At 44.0% G+C, this 20664-nt stretch overlaps 1 long non-coding RNA gene across 4 annotated transcripts in view; it reads left to right on the forward strand.

The window, feature by feature from the left end:
• Positions 1 to 20664, forward strand: part of LOC132380261 (uncharacterized) — a 280768-nt gene that overhangs the window by 246845 nt on the left and 13259 nt on the right. For all 4 annotated transcript variants that reach the window (XR_009507712.1, XR_009507715.1, XR_009507713.1 and 1 more), the window contains 3 exons: positions 5846 to 5997; positions 9322 to 9385; positions 15023 to 15210. This is a non-coding gene — a long non-coding RNA (uncharacterized LOC132380261). The remainder of the gene's footprint in view (positions 1 to 5845; positions 5998 to 9321; positions 9386 to 15022; positions 15211 to 20664) is intronic.

Genomic DNA, 20664 nt, shown 5'->3' on the forward strand with positions numbered 1-20664 from the left:
CAGCTTTTTCTTCCTCATGACTTCTTCCAGATCAACTTTCAGGTTTTGCACTTCATTTGAACTGTCGATGGTCATCTTCAGGTTCCCTTCAAGCTTCCGCTTCTCTCTGCTGAGATTCGTCTGTAATTTCTTCACCTCCCTGGACGAGCACCCCACAATGTAACCCCCTGGGTCGCCTCAGGCTCGCTCAGCTCATTTCGTCTAGGGGGAGCAGCCTTCGGCCCCGCCAAACTGGGTAATCAGCTGGTGTGGATGCTGTGTGATGTCCCCGCCTCACCCAAAAACAGACAGTACACCATATGCGATTAAATGAGTACAATTTATAAAGGTTACTATAACTAAGTGATTAATAACGATACAGTATATATGAAGAGAAAATTAAAGAAAAGGCGCCAAACTTATCAAAGTCCAAACCACTTCATGCACAGCCGTTGGAGCTCAATTTCTGAAGTCTTCTGGCCACCATTCGCTCCCCTCCGAACTCCTCGACTCGCAGCTCAGGACCCTCCGAACTCCTCGGACTCTCCAAACAGCTCAGGACCCTCCGAGTGATCAACCAAGCACATCTAGCTTCATCCCCCCCCCCTCGGAGAATCTCCCGGCCTCGGACCCCCCTTTGGGGTCCGATCCTCGCCCAGCTTAGAGCATTGTGTCCTCTCTCTCGACCCCCTCGCGCCGATCTGCCCAAAAGCCCGTCAACAAAAGTTTATAGACTTAGAAGAAAGAACATTAATCCCCATTTGGTTTACAAAGGAATACCATTTTCGTTATCAGTAAATTAGCATTCCTGCTAGTTAACAAAAAGAAGAAACCCTCTTTACATACCTCTTTCCAGTAAATGGAACTCCATCCAGATGTTCAGTGCAAATGGACCTTCCTTCAACAATTTTGTCAGCAAGCACCAATGATCCAACTTCCCAACAACATCTTCCCCTGCTTCTTGCTCACTCTGCAATAACTATATTGAAAACTTTTGGATATAGGGAAATATATATGAGGAAAGGGATCTAATTTTTTAATGAGCATATACATTAAACCAGCAAAATCCCAGATATAATTCTTGGTCCATAATGAAGCTGTTCAATTGCCATATACTGCAGGTGCTGCTGCTGGTTTTGTTGCCTATTGAGATGGAGGTCCTAACACCAGCTTCGTTTGTAACCTTAGCCATGATATACAGTATTAACTTCTATTACAGAGAGGTCCATTGTCATCCACAATATGCACTATATCAAAGAAAAGAGACAAAAAATATAAAATCATGTAAAATTCATACAAAAAGATTTGTATGGACTTCTATGCAGTAAATAAAATATTGTTATATTTAATAATTTATTTGCTAGCAATGAATCAATTAAGTCATTTTTATCAGATAATGATTTATGAGTTACAAAATATCATTTACTGAAGTGACGTACTGCCTTATCTGTGTCTTTTTTACCTTCATTTTAGTCAAAGACTACAGTCTTTACAATATTACTGCTCTTCTGCAAAAGGAACTTGAATATAATTAAATACTTAACCAACATTAACAGCTAATACTATGATCCTTATGTACTACTGGAAGGAGCTAACAATTGACTTCATATCTGGCATTGTTGAACAAATAACATAGATGTCTATTAGCTGAATTGCTCAGGTACAATGTAGTTTGTGAAGTTTATTTTTTAACTAAAATGATTCACATTCCAATAATCCTGCTAGTACTGTTGGAAAATCCCGGTGGTTCAGCACCTCTCCTGCACTTCCTTTAAATTCACTGGCACCACGTTTCCCATACTCCTTTTAAATTCATCCGTGGTCCCTTTAAAATAACCAGGATAATTATATAATATATTACATTCCTATGTAACCAATTAAAGATAAATGAATTCAAGGTGCATTGAGGGTATTAATACAGCATCCAATAGTCCAGAGTATCTGCCAGTCGAACACTACCGAAGTCTGAAAGTTGCCAGATAATCATAGTGTTATACATTTCTATTTAATTTTGTTCTTAGATAAGATTATGGCAGCTCAGCTGGTTTGATGTTGACCTTGGATTGTATCTGTATGTTTTTCCTGCAACTAGGTGGGGACTTTCCATGTCCCAAAAACATGCATTTGGGTAGACTAATTGTATGTGGATGGATACTATGGAAGTTCTTAGGCAGAGAAGTATATGTAAAAAGAAGACCGATGGGGAAATTTTGAAAATCAGCATGAACTTGACTGCTGATTATGCTCCTCCCATATGGCAAGAAAATGTGAAATGGAACACTCAAAATAAAATTCGTATGAGAATTTAATATTTGCTGTTTTGACATAAAAATTAACAAATATAATGGTAAATATACGAAGTATTCTCAGCTCCTATATTAAGGCATATATTTGTCTTGTTAAGATGGGACTGTTATGAATACTGAACTTTGAATCGAAAAAAATTAAGTTGTAAGTTTAATAGCAAATGGTGCTTCAGCATGAGTTACTTAATGCTTCAGATCAGCAGGCAGTTTTAAAGATACACACCCTAATATATAAATATTCAATATTCTCATATCCTTTGAATTAAAATAAGCCTCACTGTGTTCATATTTATATGGGAGGTGATTGACAAATTCGTGACCTAAGGTAGAAGGAGTCAATTTTAGAAAACCTAGCACATCTGTTTTTCGACATAGTCCCCTCCTACATTTACACACTTAGTCCAGCGGTCGTGGAGCATATGGATCCCTTCTTTGTAGAAGTGGCCCACAGCAGGGGTGATTGATAAGTCCGTGGCCTAAGGTAGAAGGAGATGAGTTATTAACTTCAAACTTTCTGCATTGTCACTCAAAGAGTTGAACTGCACATGTATGTAACGAGAGCAACTTGGACCTCCAGGTGGTCCACAGCAGGGGTGATTGATAAGTTTGTGGCTTAAGGTAGAAAGAGATGACTTATGCAGCTCTCATTACTTGCACATGCAGTTCAACCACTTCTGGAGATCCACGATGTCGACTTCTACAAAGAAGGGATCTGTATGCTCCATGACCACTGGACTAAGTGTGTAAATGTAGGAAAAATAGATGTGCTAGGTTTTCTAAAATTGACTCCTTCTACCTTAGGCCAAGAACTTATCCATCACCCCTCGTAGAATATTTCCTCCATTAGACCTTCAACCAGTAGAATCAAGAGGTGATCAGAAGTTGTAAGGATCAAAGATTAAGGATTAATTTTATTCATTATATACATTATTTTCAGAATTTGCTGTGATGTGTTGGTATGACATGAGAAGAAAAGAACATTCAACAATTATAAAGGATTATATAAAAATAAAGTTTAAAGTATGGATATGAAATAAAGTGTACATAAATATATAAATACCAGCATGTATTTATAATATAAGCAGAATTATAAAAAGTGGTTGGAAGTGTTTCCAGTTTACAATGCAGTGCACTGACTGAGGTAATAGATAGAGGGGGTGGAGGCAAACTAGAATGGTTAATCAGATTAACTCCCTGGGGCAAGAAGAAACTTTTAAGATGGTGTTAAGTTTTTATTTCAACTGCCTTATGGTGCTTTCTAGAAGGAAGCCATTAGAAAAAGCAGTCAGCAGCGTAAGTGGTGTTTGCTATGATTTTCTATCCCACTTCTTTGTCCTGGATACATACAAGTCCTGCAGTGATGGTAGGTTGTAGCCAATGATCTTTTCTGCTGACCTGTTAGTCTTTTGTAGTTTTTGTATACTGTGAGAAGATACTGCATCAAACCAGACAGTAATGGCTGATGTGAGAATGCTTTCTATGATGGCAATATAGAATTGCACTGGAATTTTCTGGGGAAGATAGAATTTTACCAACTACCTCGAGAAGTACATCCTCTGCTGAGTCTTTTTTGCTAATGAAGGAGATATGAGGTCCTGTGAAATAATGATGGCCTGGAACCTGATTGTTGATGATGAGTGGATGGGGAGGAGACACATTTCTCTTGAAGCCAATATATATATCCACAGTTTTGAGGGCAGTTGGCTCCAAATTGTTGTGACTGCACCAGGACAGAAGCTTGTTTGCTTCCTGGCGGTATTTGATGATTAGTTCAATAACAGTAGTATCATCTGCAAATTTTATGAGTTCAACTGAAGGATCACTGTAGATGCAATATTAGTGTATAGAGAAAATAGGGGAGAGCACACACCCTTATAGTGCACCAGTACTGACTGAGTGGGGTGAGGAGACGTGCATGCCTCCTGTCAGAGAGGAAGTTAGGTATCTGCCTGCAGGTGGCACTTGGTTCACTGAGTTTGGAGAAGCTCTGGGTTGATGGTATTGAAGGTTGAAATGAAATCTACAAAGAACATGCTGACATATATACCAGGGGTGTCAAGCTGCTGTGGTGTGAAGTCCGGAATGGTGTTAACTCCATGATCTATAGATTATTGGCTCAGTAGGCAAATGGCAGCAGATCGAGAAAGTACATTACAATCCGTTAGAGGAGTATCGTGACATAAAAGTCACAATGAAATCTGCACTAAATAAACAAGACAGAAACTGTGAACTAAAAAAAGAAAATGGTGCAAAAACTCAGCAGGAAATATTGTATCTGTGGAATTTTCTGATGAAAGGTCTCAACCTGAAATGTTGATGATGAGTAGACCACACAACTGTCATTAGGCTAATCAGCAGAAGTGATGGATCCAAGTACCACCCAAAGTAATCAAGCTAGGGTCCCGGTGCAGTCACAACAACTTGGATCTGAATGCTCTCAAAGCCATGGAGAGGTATATTGACTTCAGGAGAATTGTTTCCTCTCTCATCAACAATTCCTTCCAGAGAAGCTGCTTAATCAGCTATATTTTTCCAACATTTTCTTTTTCATCTCAGATTACTCCAATTTTGGTTTTGATTTTCAGAAATGGCAGCCTCTCCAGCTAATGCATTAATAAGGCTATGAGCACACAGGAGTTTAATTTTTTTCAGTAAAGATAGTCATAATTTGCCTGCCGTTTCTGCTATTGGAACTCTTTGTAGTAGGAAGTGGTGGGAGGTACTAGAATTAAATTTAGTTGCTCATGCATGACTGACATTTAACATTACTAATATCAGTCACCTAGAAATTAAATGGCATTCTAATAGCACAGAAACATATGGGCCACTTAAATATATTATATATTCTGAAAACTTTTCCAGCCAGGTAGTCACTTTTATGAGGTTATTATAAAAAGGTCACCAATAAATGTGGATATGTTTATGCAACAATGAAATTGAAGTAATTTTTGGGTAAAATTATGTTATATAGTTCAAACACCAACTATAGATTCGAAAAGGATGATTAACAACTTATATTAACCATTTTCTCGTCCATCAACATTTTCCCTAATGCTTTAGAAGTCTAAGTTTGTGGTTGACTTTGGAACCTTTGTTTATTTTTATGTGGTTAGATGACTTCCATTCCCTTTGGCATTGATGAGTTGTCTCAAAGCTTAAATTCTTATATTGTATAAATCTGAAGCTAGAAATGCGAACCAATTTTAGAGCAAAAATCTGATGATCAAATTTTCAACAGAATATGACAATACCAATTTGTAGTAGCCTTTGCATATTACTGACAAAACTATTTTGGCTTTATGATTTTTGAATGGGCAGTGTTTCAATTTAATATACTTTTATAAATACTAATTGCTTCAAGCTGTAAAGTATAGCATTCCTATCACAGAGGTTTACATTTATGTCTGTAATTTTTCTTATACAGTTTAATTTTGTTTCACTGATTTCACTATGAAGGTGAATTAGCAACTGGACATAATCATGATTGATGGTGTAAATTAAGGTTATAAATGTTTGTATTTTTTTCTGCACTTTAATTTAATCCCTGATTATTTTTTCAGCTGTATCTGATGTTTTCAGCTCTCTGCTAGTCTTTCAAACACCATCAAAAATAGACCCTCTGCCGCAAACTGGCTCTTTGCCCTTCTACCTTCGATTTATAGAATGTCCAATAACATCATCAATCACATGGAAGTTATCCTGACAAGTTGGGGTTGGTATTGAGTTATTACTTTGTTATGTCAATGTTACTGCTACATTTCCAGTGCATACTCAGAGAGCTGTGCACATGCTGAAGTTTGCAAATGGTTGCCAACTCAGCAGCAAATCCATCATTGAGTGCTAGCATGTATACAAACTGTTTTCATCAGACATATTAAAACACAATGTACTTTGTGCAAATTATTTCCATCTAAAAATAATCTGTGCAGAATGACTTTATGTTTTTCTAGCATTTAACTCCAGTAATTGCACATTTAAAAAAAGACTGTACCACATGCTTTTCAATGTTTCCATATGATAAAATACAGGCTTATTTATTTTATATTATTATATTTTGATTATATGGGGTAAGGGCTTATCCAGTAAGTGGGAATATTGCCATATACTTATCTAACAAAGGATCCCAGTCAGAAAATCACACGCAATATTGATCACAAATCTCTTTTAAAAAATGGAGGAAATTGATCAAATACAATAAAAGTTGAGCAGTAATAGTGACAAGAACACAAAAACACAAGAAAATAGGAGCAGGAGTAGGTGAACAAACCCCTCAAGCTAACCCCATTTTTCAATATGGTCATGGCTGAGCCATGTTGGCATTAGAAACCCACTTCTGTGCAGCTTTCCGAAACTCTCAGTTCCTCGAGGATGCAAGAGATGCAGATTTTGGAATCTGGAGTGAGGAAAGAAACCTGGGGGAACTCAACAAGTCAGGCAGCATCTGCTGAGGGAAATGGACAGTTGACATTGCACGTTGTGATCCTTCATGTGGATTGGTTGCTCCACCAGTTTGCTTTTTTACCCTCAATTCCTCAATCGTTTAAGTAGTGATTTATCTCCTCCTTAAATATAACTAATGATCTGGCCTACAGAACCTTTTGGAACAGCAAGTTCCAGAGTGTCACTGCTAACTGTGAGAAGACATTTCAATAGCCCTTATTTTGCAACCAAATATTCTTGTTTGTGACTCTCCCACATCTCAACATTTACCTTCTCAAACTCCCTTAAGATCTTATATGTTTGAATATAGTTGTCTGTCAATCTTCTACCCTCAAATTTCCAGCTTATCCACTGATATCTTTTAGAAACCCACGGACTCTCACAGCTACCTGAGCTATATCTCTTTCTACCCTGTTACTTGGAAAAAGGCCACCCCCCTCTCTCAATTCCTCCCTTTCTGCTGTATCTGCTCTCAGGATGAGGCTTTTCATTCCAGAGCTAAGGAGATGTCCTCCTTCTTCAAAGAAAGGGGCTTCCTTTCCTACACCATCAGTGCTGCCCTCAAATGCATCTCTTCCATTTCATGCAGGTCTACCTTTACCCCATCCTCCCACCGCCTCACCAGAGATAGAGTTCCTCTTGTTCTTACCTATCACCCCACTAGCCTCCGCATCCAACACATAATTCTCTAACCTGCTATCTCTAATGGGATCCCACCACAAAGCACATCTTCCCTCCATGCCACTTTCAGCTTCTGCAGGGATTTCTCGCTACACGACTCCCTTGTCCATTCTGATCTCCCTCCTGGCACTTACCCTTGTAAGCAGAACAAGTGCTACACCTGCCCCTACACCTCCTCCCTCACTACCATTCAAGGCCCCAAACTGTCCTTCCAGGTGAGGTGACACTTCACTTGCGAGTCTATTGGGGTCATCTGCTGCATCCGGTGCTCCTGCTGTGGCCTCCTGTATATCAGTGACACCCAACATAGATTGGGAAACTGCTTCGCTGAAAACCTATGTTCCATCTGCAAGAAAAAGCGCGATCTCCCAGTGGCCACCCATTTTAATTCCACTTCCCATTCCCCATTCCTATTTCCCTCTTTTAACTGATGTCTTTACCTGCCCATCACCTCCCTCTGGTACTCCTCCCCCTACCCATTCTTCCATGACTTCTCCTAAGAGTTTCCCTCTTCTCCAGTCCTTTATCTCTTTCACCAATCAACTTCTCAGCTCTTTAATTCACCCTTTTCCCCACTTTTACCTATGACCTGTTATCTTGTATTTCTTCCTCCCCTCCCCACACCTTCTTACTCTGGCTTCTCATCTTTCTTCCCCAGTCCTGTTGAAAGGCCTTGGCTCGAAGCAAAGACTGTTAGCTTTATTTCCATAGATGCTACCTGGCCTGCTGAGTTCCTCCAGCAGTTTGCATGTGTTGCTTGGATTTCCAGCATCTGCAGATTTTCTCTTGTTTGTAAAATGTAAACAGGTTATTCTTCCAGCGTTTCATTGACAAGTATACCTTGCACTGTGATAAATTGGAATACAATTGAACATTAGGAATTGATCGTTTTAAGAAGGGTTAAACCCAGTTAAGGTTGACTTTATATAGGTCATGAACTCATGCCCAGTAAGCTCCCGAAACAAAGCTGACTTTAAATAGGTCACAAACTCTTAAGTGTCAGTGACATCACTCTGCGGAGCTCACACCACACAATCATGGGCCATTGATCACTCTTAGCAGTTAGAAAGGCCTTTCTTTAAGTTATTTCCTCTCTGTGTTGATGTAGAAGGTGTTTAGCTTCTCCCACAAGGTCAGGCATTTGATGCTGAGAGAACAGAAGGATGAGGATCGTAATGAGAATGAAATGAACTGATAATATGGAAAAGGCTCATTGTTTCAATTGGTTCTTTCCTATGATAGTTTTATTCATTATTATATCTGTATTTTGTTTATCTTTTACCTTAACCAGTGAAGCTAATATACTCCTATCCAACTATGGGCTGTTAAACATTTTATACTCAATGGAGTAAATCAGAAAATTGTTTTTTTTTTGAACAAGGCAACTTCACTGACTCATTTGGAGGGTATACCGCAGCATGTAGGAGATTTGGAGGTTAGCACATCCTACTCGTGTATGCTCAGAGGTTAACCAGCTCCAACTTGTGAAACCAACAGATGGGTGTTGAGTAACTGAGTAAAGACTCTTAATTCTTTACAAATAAACTAACTCAAATTAAATTAATTATTTAGATTAAAGGTTCATAATAAATTGCAATAAAAATAGAAAATTCTGGATCTGAAATATGACAATTTTATTTTACAGATGCAGCCTCACCAATATTTTCTATTTTACTTTAGATTTCTAGCATCGGTAATTTCTTTTAAGTTTAATATGAATTTAAAATGAAACACCATTTAATATTTCTGTATATTTGTTTCCTCATCAAATTTGGCTGTCATCAATGGTCCTCTGCTTGCATATTCTTTGCTGGCCCACACTTATGTGGACATTATCAAATGAGATCACGTAATTTAACTTAGGCCTGCAATCACACCAGCCATTTTTACGCTCTGTCTTGTGGTTGCTTGTCAGATAATCTTGCCCAGTTTTTCAACAAAGAAGACTACAAAAAGCAGGAGAAGGTGTGTCAAATGGGGTATGTTGTCCAAAATATTCTCTAATTTTTGTGGTGTTATTAACAATAAATTCAAAACCGTGGTGAAAAAGAAAAGTGATGCTGGATTATACAGTCGAATGCAGAATTGGTGCAGTTTTTATTTTGACAGTCAATCATTCTCTTATCTCTCACCCTAACCCACATTTATCACCCACAATCTGCTTTGTCTTCCTTTATTTTTTCAACATCAATACAGTACTCTCAAACTTCATTTTGAGTTCCTGATGCTCCATATACTATCCTTCTTTCTGTGGCCTCACGTTGTGGAAATAATGATGCAGACATCATTCACACCCATATCTATCTTAAAACTATACCATACTTAAGACTATACTATATACTATATATACTATACTGTAGCGGTGTGCTACACGCAGCGCTAAAATTACGACACGGAGTCGGTAACTGCAGTCGAAGGAAAAAACTTTATTCGAAATCTTCAGCCTCACTTTTAAGCCTCCCATGGCGCAGAGGCTCCAAAGCTCTGTGCTCGCAAACCCCCGTAGGCTATCTAATTGTGAGTCGGTTCGGATGTGCCAGGAAATGGGTCGCCACATAACCCCCCTCCCCCCAGAACCGGCGATACACCACCCAATGTCCACAGTCTGGGCCAGAACCTGCTTGGGAGGTCGGCCTCTGCGCCGAGGTGCCGGAAACTCAGCCGGTTGCGCCAGGTCCACATGGGCCGGTTTGAGGCGGTCCACCGTGAAAACCTCCTCTTTCCCCCCAACGTCCAGCACGAACGTGGACCCGTTGTTCCGGAGCACCATAAACGGTCCCTCGTATGGCCGCTGCAGCGGTGGCCGATGCCCGCCCCTTCGTACAAACACAAACTTACAGTTCTGTAGGTCTTTGGGTACGCAGGTCGGGTGCCGCCCGTGCTGTGAAGTGGGTATGGGGGCCAGGTTACCGAGCTTCTCGTGTAGTCTGCCCAGGACTGCTGCGGGATCTTCCTCTTGCCCTCTTGGGGCTGGTAGGAACTCCCCGGGGACGACCAGGGGCACGCCGTATACCAACTCGGCCGAAGAGGATGCCGAGTAGGACCCAGGGAAGCTCGTCCACCCAGTTGGCTCCTCGCAGGCGGGCCATGAGGGCCGACTTCAGGTGACGGTGGAAACGCTCCACTAGCCCGTTCGACTGTGGGTGGTAGGCAGTGGTGTGGTGCAGCTGAGTCCCCAGAAGGCTGGCCATAGCTGACCACAGGCTGGAGGTGAACTGGGCGCCTCAGTCGGAGGTAATGTGGGCTGGTACACCAAAGCGAGATATCCAGGTGGCGATCAGGGCTCGGGCGCAAGATTCGGAGGTGGTGTCGGTGAGCGGGACCGCCTCTGGCCATCTTGTGAACCGGTCCACGACAGTCAGGAGGTGCCGCGCTCTGCGCGACACTGGCAGGGGGCCCACGATATCCACATGAATGTGGTCGAAACGCCGGTGGGCGGGATGGAACTGCTGCAGTGGGGCTTTGGTGTGCCGCTGCACCTTGGCCGTCTGGCAGTGCATGCACGTTTTGGCCCATTCACTGACCTGTTTGCGGAGTCCGTGCCAAACAAACCTGCTGGAAACCATCCGGACAGTTGTCCGGATGGAGGGATGCGCCAAGTTATGAATGGAGTCAAAAACGCGTCGCCGCCAGGCTGTCGGGACGACTGGACGGGGCTGGCCGGTGGCGACGTCACAGAGTAGGGTCCTCTCACCCGGGCCCACGGGGAAGTCCTGGAGCTGCAAACCGGAGACTGCGGTTCTGTAACTTGGAATCTCCTCATCCGCCTGCTGCGCCTCTGCCAGTGCCTCAAAGTCTACCCCTTGGGAAAGGGCATGAACGGTAGGGCGAGAGAGCGCATCCGCCACGACATTGTCCTTACCCGAGACGTGCCGGACATCCGTCGTGTATTCAGAGATGTAGGACAGGTGGCGTTGCTGGCGGGACGACCAGGGGTCGGACGCTTTCGTAAACGCAAAGTTAAGCGGTTTGTGGTCTGTGAACGCAGTGAAGGGTTGATCTTCTAGGAAGTACCTGAAATGCCGGATTGCCAGGTAGAGCGCCAACAGTTCCCGGTCGAAAGCACTGTATTTGAGCTCGGGTGGTCACAGGTGTTTGCTGAAAAACGCCAGGGGTTGCCAGCGACCTGCGATGAGTTGCTCCAGCACCCCACCGACTGCCGTGTTTGATGCGTCCACTGTGAGGGCGGTAGGGGCGTCCATTCTGGGATGTACTAGCATTGCGGCGTCCGCCAAAGCTTCCTTCGTTTGAACGAAAGCGGCGGCGGACTCCTCGTCCCAGGTAATGTCCTTGCTCGGACCCGACATCAGGGCGAACAGGGGGTGCATGATCCAGGCAGCTGAAGGGAGGATGCGGCGGTAGAAATTGACCATACCTACGAATTCCTGAAGGCCTTTGATCGTGGTGGGTCGGGGAAAGAGGCGGACTGCATCTACCTTAGCGGGCAGAGGGGTTGCCCCGTCTTTAGTAATCCTGTGGCCCAGGAAGTCAATGGTATCGAGTCCGAACTGGCATTTGGCGGGGTTGATTGTAAGACCGTACTCACTCAGTCAGGCGCAGAGTTGACGGAGGTGGGACAGATGCTCCTGACGGCTGCTGCTGGCTATGAGGATGTCATCCAAATAGATGAACGTGAAGTCCAGGTCCCGTCCCACCGTGTCCATTAACCGCTGGAACGTCTGTGCGGCATTCTTCAGGCCGAACGGCATGTGGAGGAACTCGAAAAGGCCAAACGGGGTGATGAGAGCCATTTTGGGGACGTCGTCAGGATGCATCGGGATTTGATGGTACCCTCGGACGAGGTCTACCTTGGAGAAGATCCGTGCGCCGTGCAGGTTTGCTGCAAAGTCCTGAATGTGCAGCACAGGGTAGCGGTCCGGTGTGGTAGCCTCGTTCAGCCTGCGGTAGTCGCCGCACGGTCTCCAGCCCCCCGTCGCTTTGGGCACTATGTGCAGGGGGGAGGCCCATGGGCTGTCGGACCGCCGGATGATCCCCAATTCCTCCATCCTCTGGAACTCCTCCTTCGCCAGTCGGAGCTTGTCCGGGGGAAGCTGCCGAGCGCGGGCGTGGAGGGGTGGTCCCTAGGTCGGGATGTGGTGCTGTACGCCGTGCCTGGGCATGGTCGCTGTGAACTGCGGTGCCAGAACCGATGGGAAATCCGCCAGGACCCTGGTGAAGTCGTTGTCGGACAGCGTGATGGAGCCGAGGTGAGGGGCTGGCAACTGGGCTGCACCCAGGGAGAACGTCTGAAAGGTCTCGGCGTGTACCAGTCTCTTCCTGGGCAGGTCGACCAGTAGGCTGTGAGCCCGCAAAAAATCCGCACCCAGAAGCGGTTGGGCTACGGCGGCCAGTGTGAAGTCCCACGTGAACTGGCTGGAGCCGAACTGTAGCTGCACCTGACGGGTGCCATAGGTCCTTACTGTGCTGCCATTCACGGCCCTCAGGGGGGGACCCGGTGCCCTGCTGCGGGTGTCGTAACTCGTCGGAGGTAAAACGCTGATCTCAGCCCCAGTATCGACCAAAAACCGGCATCCCGACCTTCTATCCCACACATACAGGAGGCTATCCCGATGGCCAGCCGCCGTAGCCATCAGCGGCGGCTGGCCCTAGCGTTTCCCGGGAACTTGCAGGGCGGGCGACAACGGCGGGCTTCCGCGCCCCACCGCTGGTGGTAGAAGCACCAGTGTTCATTGGGCCGGGGGTTGGCGGGCTCTGCGGCCGGGCCTGGACTGGTTTGCTGCCGGGAGCGTGGCTGGGAGATCTGTGCGATGGACGCCCCGCTCACCTTTTTGGCGTTCCACAGCAAGTCCGCCCAGGCTGCCACCTTCCGGGGGTCACTGAAATCCGCGTCGGACAGCAGCAGGCGTATGTCCTCGGGCAGCTGCTCCAGGAATGCCTGCTCAAACATGAGGCAGGGTGTGTGTTTGTAGGCGAGAAACAACATCTCATTCATTAAAGCCAATGGAGGTCTGTCTCCCAAGCCATCCAGGTGCAGTAAACGGACAGCCCGCTTGCACCGTGAGAGTCCGAAAGTCCTGAGGAGCAGGGCTTTGAATTCCGTGTACTTGCCGTCTGCCGGGGGCGACTGTGCGAACTCCGCGATCTGGGCCGCTGTGTCCTGGTCGAGGGAGCCCACCACGTAGTAGTAGCGGGTGTCTTCTGAGGTGATCTGGCGAACGTGGAATTGGGCTTCGGCTTGCTGGAACCATAGGTTCGGGCGCTGTGTCCAGAAACCCGGCAGTTTCAACGAAACCGCATGAACAGAGGCGGCGTCGGTCATTTCTGGTCCAAAAATCGTTTGGACCGTCGGGGTCACCAATTGTAGCGGTGTGCTACACGCAGCGCTAAAATTACGACACGGAGTCGGTAACTGCAGTCGAAGGAAAAAACTTTATTCGAAATCTTCAGCCTCACTTTTAAGCCTCCCTCAACCTGCCCCCCATGGCGCAGAGGCTCCAAAGCTCTGTGCTTGCAAACCCCCGTAGGCTATCTAATTGTGAGTCGGTTCGGATGTGCCAGGAAATGGGTTGCCACAATACTATATATATAGTGTATATATACTCACACACACACTATATATATATATACTATATACTATACTATACTATACTTAAAACTATATCTTAAAAACATGACCATTCTATCCCTTTCAAGTCTCCTTTACTCAATTCATTTGCAAGCTTTTTAAAGTTAACAGCTTTCTCTGGGCTCCTTTTCACAGATTTCTTAAACTTTGAATGCATCCTCCTAAGCACTTAGTTTTCATTTTGGATTCTCAACAGTATTGATAATGATATAAGCCCCTGTGGAAGGTTTTTCTTTCACTCTCCCTGGTATTTCATGTAAGAAATACAAATTTAATCATTTGTGGAGAGTGGAGTTTAAACGCTAAAGCTCTTTTTCATACCTAGGGCTTCTCAATGAACATTTAATATCCTAGTGATACAATTACATTGTCAGTCGTTAACAAATCCTTCATCAATCTAAGTTTTGATAAAGGATTTGTTAATGAAGTTTCCCCCTTTAGACTTGAAGTGGGTCACTAAATTTTCCCCTTTTAAGGCTCGAGGCAGTTCATTAATTTTAACAACTTATAATGGAAATTCTGAAGCGAACAGAATTATTGAATCATTCAAAATCGTGTTACTCATTTCTAAAGTTCTTTTCTTCAGTCATGCACAATGTACTTCATAGCGATTAAATAGTAAAACTTTGAACTAGTAGGTGGAGTCTGATGACTCAGAGTTCTGCAATGTCTGTGACCAAAAAAATACTAATGAACAGAAACCAAATGGATTTGGATAGCTCGTTGTTAGTTTTTAACAATACATTTATATATATTTTTAAATATTTCATATGCCAGTAAAGCCCTGATTATCAGCTAGACCCTCTAAGAGGATTGCAGCCTTGTTGTGGTTTGGAGGCTTGTGTGCCTCCATGACCCAGAGAGCTCTGTTAGCCGGAGTCGGGACTTTATGCTTTGGCTCTTGGTAGGATCACCCATGCCAAACAGGTCAGTGGGTAGATGACAGGCTAAGACTGGTCCACTAGTCTTCCAGGATTGGGTGATCAGCTCAGGTCCAACAGTCCTGACTGGTAAAACAAAATTGTTACAGAAACAGCAATGAAGAATCTTTCTACATCTGAGTGTGATGGTATTCCTGAGTCTCCACCCGGGTCATGCATGACTGACATCAGTGAAAATCAAGAGGAAGCTACTGACGTGATGAAGGAGGCCCGAACCCCACCAAAGATGGAGAACCGTCATTGTTGCCCTAAATGCTAGCAGCATAAGTGGCAGTAGGTAAGTAAGGAATCAGCTAGATAAGTATTCAGATATCCCAGGTGTTGTCTGCTGTACTCTCGATTCACTGATTCCCATGTCCCATTTACTAACCAGGGCCCTAGTTCTCACATTAGATTTCACTGGGGTCTCCGATCTTTTGTTCTGCTCCCTGTAACCAGACCCTGTCCTCTTGCTCCATGTCAGCTCACTGGGACATCACACTACTTTTTAAACTTATGAAGCCCTGGTAACTGCACTTGCTTTAAATCAACCAGGATTTAGCTTCCCCTTAAACTTAAATTCACTGGAAAATTTATTAGAATACTAACTAATGTATTTAAAAAGGTGCATTGCAAATATGCTGGTATATAGCATCCAATAGTCTGGAAAATCTGCTAGTACATTACCAATGTCCTGAGCATTGGTGTATTATCATAGTAATAAAATCTCATAGAAAATAAGGAAGGCTTTAACAGCTCACCATGTAGCAAGGCTGCTATATTGCGGCAGGAAAAGGTGTTCAGTAACATGAGTAAACGAGTGGGCAAGAGCAAGTCCCACCTACAAATTAAAGATAAAATGACTCCCAACTAAGGCATACCACTGGTCTCTAGGTTTGTGTCAGTGATAAACTCCCTGGAAACGGCTGTCATAAAAGCTCCGCCAGAGCAAAGATCTACTACAGCAGAGCTTGTCCCTATTGGGATTGTTGTTCCAATGCCCATTGTACTTAGCCTTCAACAGCTGAAGTGTAATTTGTAAGACCGGCAGACTATAAGACATGGGAGCAGAATCAGGTCATTTGGTCCATCAAGTCTACTAGACTATTCCATCATGGCTGATTTATTATCCCTCTCAACCCCATTCCCCTGTAACTGTTGATGCCCTTGCTAATCAAGAACCTATCAACCACCATTTTAGCTATACCCAGTGACATGGCTTCCACAGCCATCTGCGGTAATGAATTCCACAGATTCACCTCCCTGTGGCTACAGAAATTCCTCCTTATCTCTGTTCTGAAGGGTTATCCTTCAATTCTGAGGCTGTGCCCTCTGGTCCTAGACTCTCACACCATCGTAAACATCCTCTCCCTTCAATATTTGAAACAGAGAAACATAGAAAACCTGCAGTTAAGTATAGCTTCCGTGGTGGGGGGAGAGGGGGTGCTTTTGCTGGAGCAAGAAGGGGAGGGGGATGTTTCTGTCATTCATTCTTTGGGGCTTTTTCTGTTTCATGAATGTCTGTGAAGAATAATAATTCCAGGTTGCATACTGTATACATTCTCTGATATTAAAGTGAATCTTTGAACCATATCCAGTTGTTTTCTCTTTAGGAATATGTATTCTCTTCATTGTGTGTAGCTCCAGAATACGATACACAGGATGATTATTGTAACAGACAATACACTGGAGAAAGCTAACATAAAAAGGTGGAGTGAAGGGATGGAGTAATAGCTGTGAGTGATAGGAGGATCCAGATGATGAGGAGTGAAAGGCAGAAGGGGAGAGGAGAGTATGAATGACACCAAAAGCAGAGGTGACAAAGAGCTGCAAATTTTGGAATTTGACAAGAGGAAATTGCAGCATGGAATAAAGGATGGGTCGCCGGAGGGAAACCAGAGGGAGGAGTGTGTGGGTGATGAATAGATCGATAAGGTGGGGGGGGGGGAACCAATATGGTGATGGGTGCCAATTAGATTGGGAGGAGGCAGAAAAGAAAGATAGGGTGACAGAGAGCTGTGGGTAAGTGAGAGAAGGGAAGGGATGGTGGAGGAGCAGTTACCAGAAGTTGGAGAATTCAATGGTCATGTCACCAGATTTTGGCTACGCAGGTGGGACATAGAAAACATAGAAACATAGAAAAACATACAGCACAATACAGGCCCTTTGGCCCACAAAGTTGTGCTGAACATGTCCCTAACTTAGAAATTACTAGGGTTAACCATAGCCCTCTATTTTTCTAAGCTCCATGTGCTTATCCAAAAGTCTCTTAAAAGACCCTAATGTATCCACCTCCACCACCATTGACGGTAGTCCATTCCACGCACTCACCACTCTCTGTGTTAAAGAACTTACCCCTGACATCTCCTCTGTACCTACTCCCCAGTACCTTAAACCTGTGTCCTCTTGTGGCAGCCATTTCAGCCTTGGGAAAAAGCCTCTGACTATTCACACGATCAATGCCTCTCATCATCTTATACACCTCTATCAGGTCACCTCCCATCCTCTGTCGCTCCTAGGAGAAAAGGCCAGGTTCACTCAACCTGTTTTCATAAGGCACGCTGCCCAATCCAGGCAACATCCTTGTAAATCTCCACTGCTTTGAGTGGAGATTTACAAGGATGTTGAGACTATCAATGTCTGGCTGTAACCTCTGACAGCCCTCCACAACACCTCCAACCTTTGTGTCATCAGCAAACTTGCTAACCCATCACTCCACTTCCTCATCCACGTCACTGATAAAAATCATGAAGAGTAAGGGTCCCAGAACTGATCCCCCACTGGTCACTGATGGGTTTGATGGGTTTTGACGAAATCCTCCTTCATTCTTCTAAACTTCAGCGAATACAGATCCACAGCCATTAAACACTCCTCTTACATTCACCCTTGCATTCCCAGGATCATTTTTGTGAAGCTCCTCTGGACTGTCTCCAAAGCCAGCATATCCTTTCTTAGATAAAGGACCTAAAACTCCTCACAATACTCCCATTGTGGTCCAACCAAAGCATCTTTCAGATGTGTGTGTGTGTGTGTGTGTGTGTGTGTGTGTGTGTGTGTGTGTGGTAATTGCTGAGGAGAGTGCTTATGATTATCTGATTTCAGTGTTGATGGATTGATTGAGACTGATGCTGGGTGGGTGACACTTGTACAGAATGGATCAGTATGTAGGCTGTTGATGCAAATATTGTGAAATGGATTCTGATGATGTTTCAATGGGTGTGAAACTAAATTATTTCGTAGCAGAACATCCATGTCCTTAGGCCTTCAGTTCTCAGGATAAGAGGTGGAAAAAGTAATTTTGCAAGACGCCTGAAAGAGGAAGTGGAGGGGTGGGAAGAGTCGACAAGGTGATTATGTTACACATAAAATAATTGAACACAATTTCAACTATTGTGTGGGAAGAAAACCCTTAATTACAAATGTTTATTATAATGCATCTTATTTCCATTTGTCTGTGATTCAAAGGTCTTCCTGACTCCATAGAAATGTCAAGGGGTTAATGTACCCTAGTTTTTCTTTTCTGAGCAGTGGCTCATTTTCAGTTTATGATTGAATGTACCAGAAGGTCACATTATCACATCCCATCTATAGATCTGTGGCTTATTTATTTATGCCATAGTGTCAGAGTTCAGGTAAAGTAAATTAAGATTTGTACAATAGTAATAGTTTATACAGTCATTATTTCACTACTTAGCTGCTGTGCAGGTTGACCCTGTGGTGTACTGGCTTTCATCAACCATGGGATTGAGTTTAGGAGCCGAGAGGTAATGTTGCAGCTATATAGGACCCTGGTCAGACCCCACTTGGAGTACTGTGCTCAGTTCTGGTCGCCTCACTACAGGAAGGATGTGGAAACTATAGAAAGGATTCAGAGGAGATTTACAAGGATGTTACCTGCATTGGGGAGCATGCCTTATGAGAACGGATTGAGTGAACTCGGCCTTGGAGCAGCGGAGGATGAGAGGTGACCTGATAGAGGTGTACAAGATGATGAGAGGCGTTGATTGTGTGGTCAGAGGCTTTTTCCCAGGGCTGAAGTGGCTAGCATGAGAGGGCACGGTTTTAAGGTGCTTGGAAGTAGGTACAGCAGAGACGTCAGGGGTAAGTTTTTTTATGCAGAGAGTGGTGAGTGCATGGAATGGGCTGTCTGCAGCGGTGGTGGAGGCAGATATGATAGGGTCTTTTAAGAGACTGAGATAGGTACATGGAGCTTAGAAAAATAGAGGGTTATGGGTAACCCTAGGTAACTTCTAAAGTAAGTACATGTTTGGCACAGCATTGTAGGCCGAAAGGCCTGTATTGTGCTGTAGGTTTTCTATGTGTATATGTTTCTAACATGTTCTTGAGCTAAAGGCCACACCACATTAAGATATCCAGCATGGTAACAGGCCCATCCCACCCAATTACAGGCATGTGACCAATTACCCAACTAACCCTGTGCTGGTGAGGGCAGGAAGAGGGAGATAGGGGATCTGAAAGTGTAGCTAAGGAGCTGGTGCGGGAAGCAGGGATTCAGATTCCTAGACCATTAGGATCTGTTTTGGGGTAAGGATCAACTGTACAAAGGAGACGGTTTGCACCTTAACAGGCAGGGGCCAGCATTCTGGCAGGCAGGTTTGCCACTGCTACATGGGTGTGTTTAAACTAAGAAGTGGGGTGGGGGGGGGGGTGGTAAGAGACGGACTGGAAATATAAGGATGGAGTTAAAGGGAAAGAGAGAATAAGAAAAGTTAAGAAAGACAACAGAATTAACGGGGCAGAAAGCTCAGGAAAGGATCAGAGAGTATGGCCAAGTGCAATAGGAATCGATGTGAAAGGTGAAGGGAGTAATGGATTAAAAGTATTATATATGAATGCATGAAGTATAAGAAATAAAGTGGATGAGTTTGAGGCTCAGTTGGAAATTGGTAAGTACGATGTCGTAGAAATATCAGAGACATGGCTGCAAGAGGACCAGGGCTGGGAATTGAAAATTCAAGAGTATACATCCTATTGAAAGGACAGACAGATAGGCAGTGGGGGTGGGGTGACTCTGTTGGAGAGGAATGAAATTCAGTTCCTTGGGAGGGGTGACATAGAATCAGGAGTTACAGAGTCAGAATGGATAGAACTGAGAAATTGTAAGGGCAAAAAGACACTAATAAGAGTTATCTACAAGCCCCCAAACAGTAGCCTGGATATAGGGTGCAAGCTGAATCAAGAGTTAAAATTGGCATGTCGCAAAGGTAATACTACAGTTGTATGGGGGATTTCAACATGCAGGTAGACTGGAAAAATCAGGTTGGTACTGGACCCCAAGAAAGGGAGTTTGTGGAGTGCCTCTGAGATGGATTCTTAGAGCAGCTTGTACTGGAGCCTACCAGGGAGAAGGCAGTTCTGGGTTTAATGTTGTGTAATCAACCAAATTTGATAAGGGACCTCGAGGTAAAGCAGCCATTAGGAGGTAGTGACCATAATATGATAAGTTTTAATCTACAATTTGAGAGGGAAAAGGGAAAATTGGAAATATCAGTATTACAGTTGAACAAAGGGGACTATGGAGCTATGAGAGAGAAACTGTCCAAAGTTGACTGGAAAGATACCCCAGCAAGGATGACAGTGGAACAACAATGGCAGGTATTTCTGGGAATAATACAGAAGGTGCAGGATCAGTTCATTCCAAAGAGGAAGAAAAGTTCTAAGGGGAGTAAGGGGTGGCTGACAAGGGAAGTCAAGGACAGTATGAAAATAAAAGAGAAGTATAACATAGCAA

This window comes from Hypanus sabinus, chromosome 2, assembly GCF_030144855.1.
Source record: "Hypanus sabinus isolate sHypSab1 chromosome 2, sHypSab1.hap1, whole genome shotgun sequence".
NCBI classification, from domain to species: Eukaryota; Metazoa; Chordata; class Chondrichthyes; order Myliobatiformes; family Dasyatidae; genus Hypanus; species Hypanus sabinus.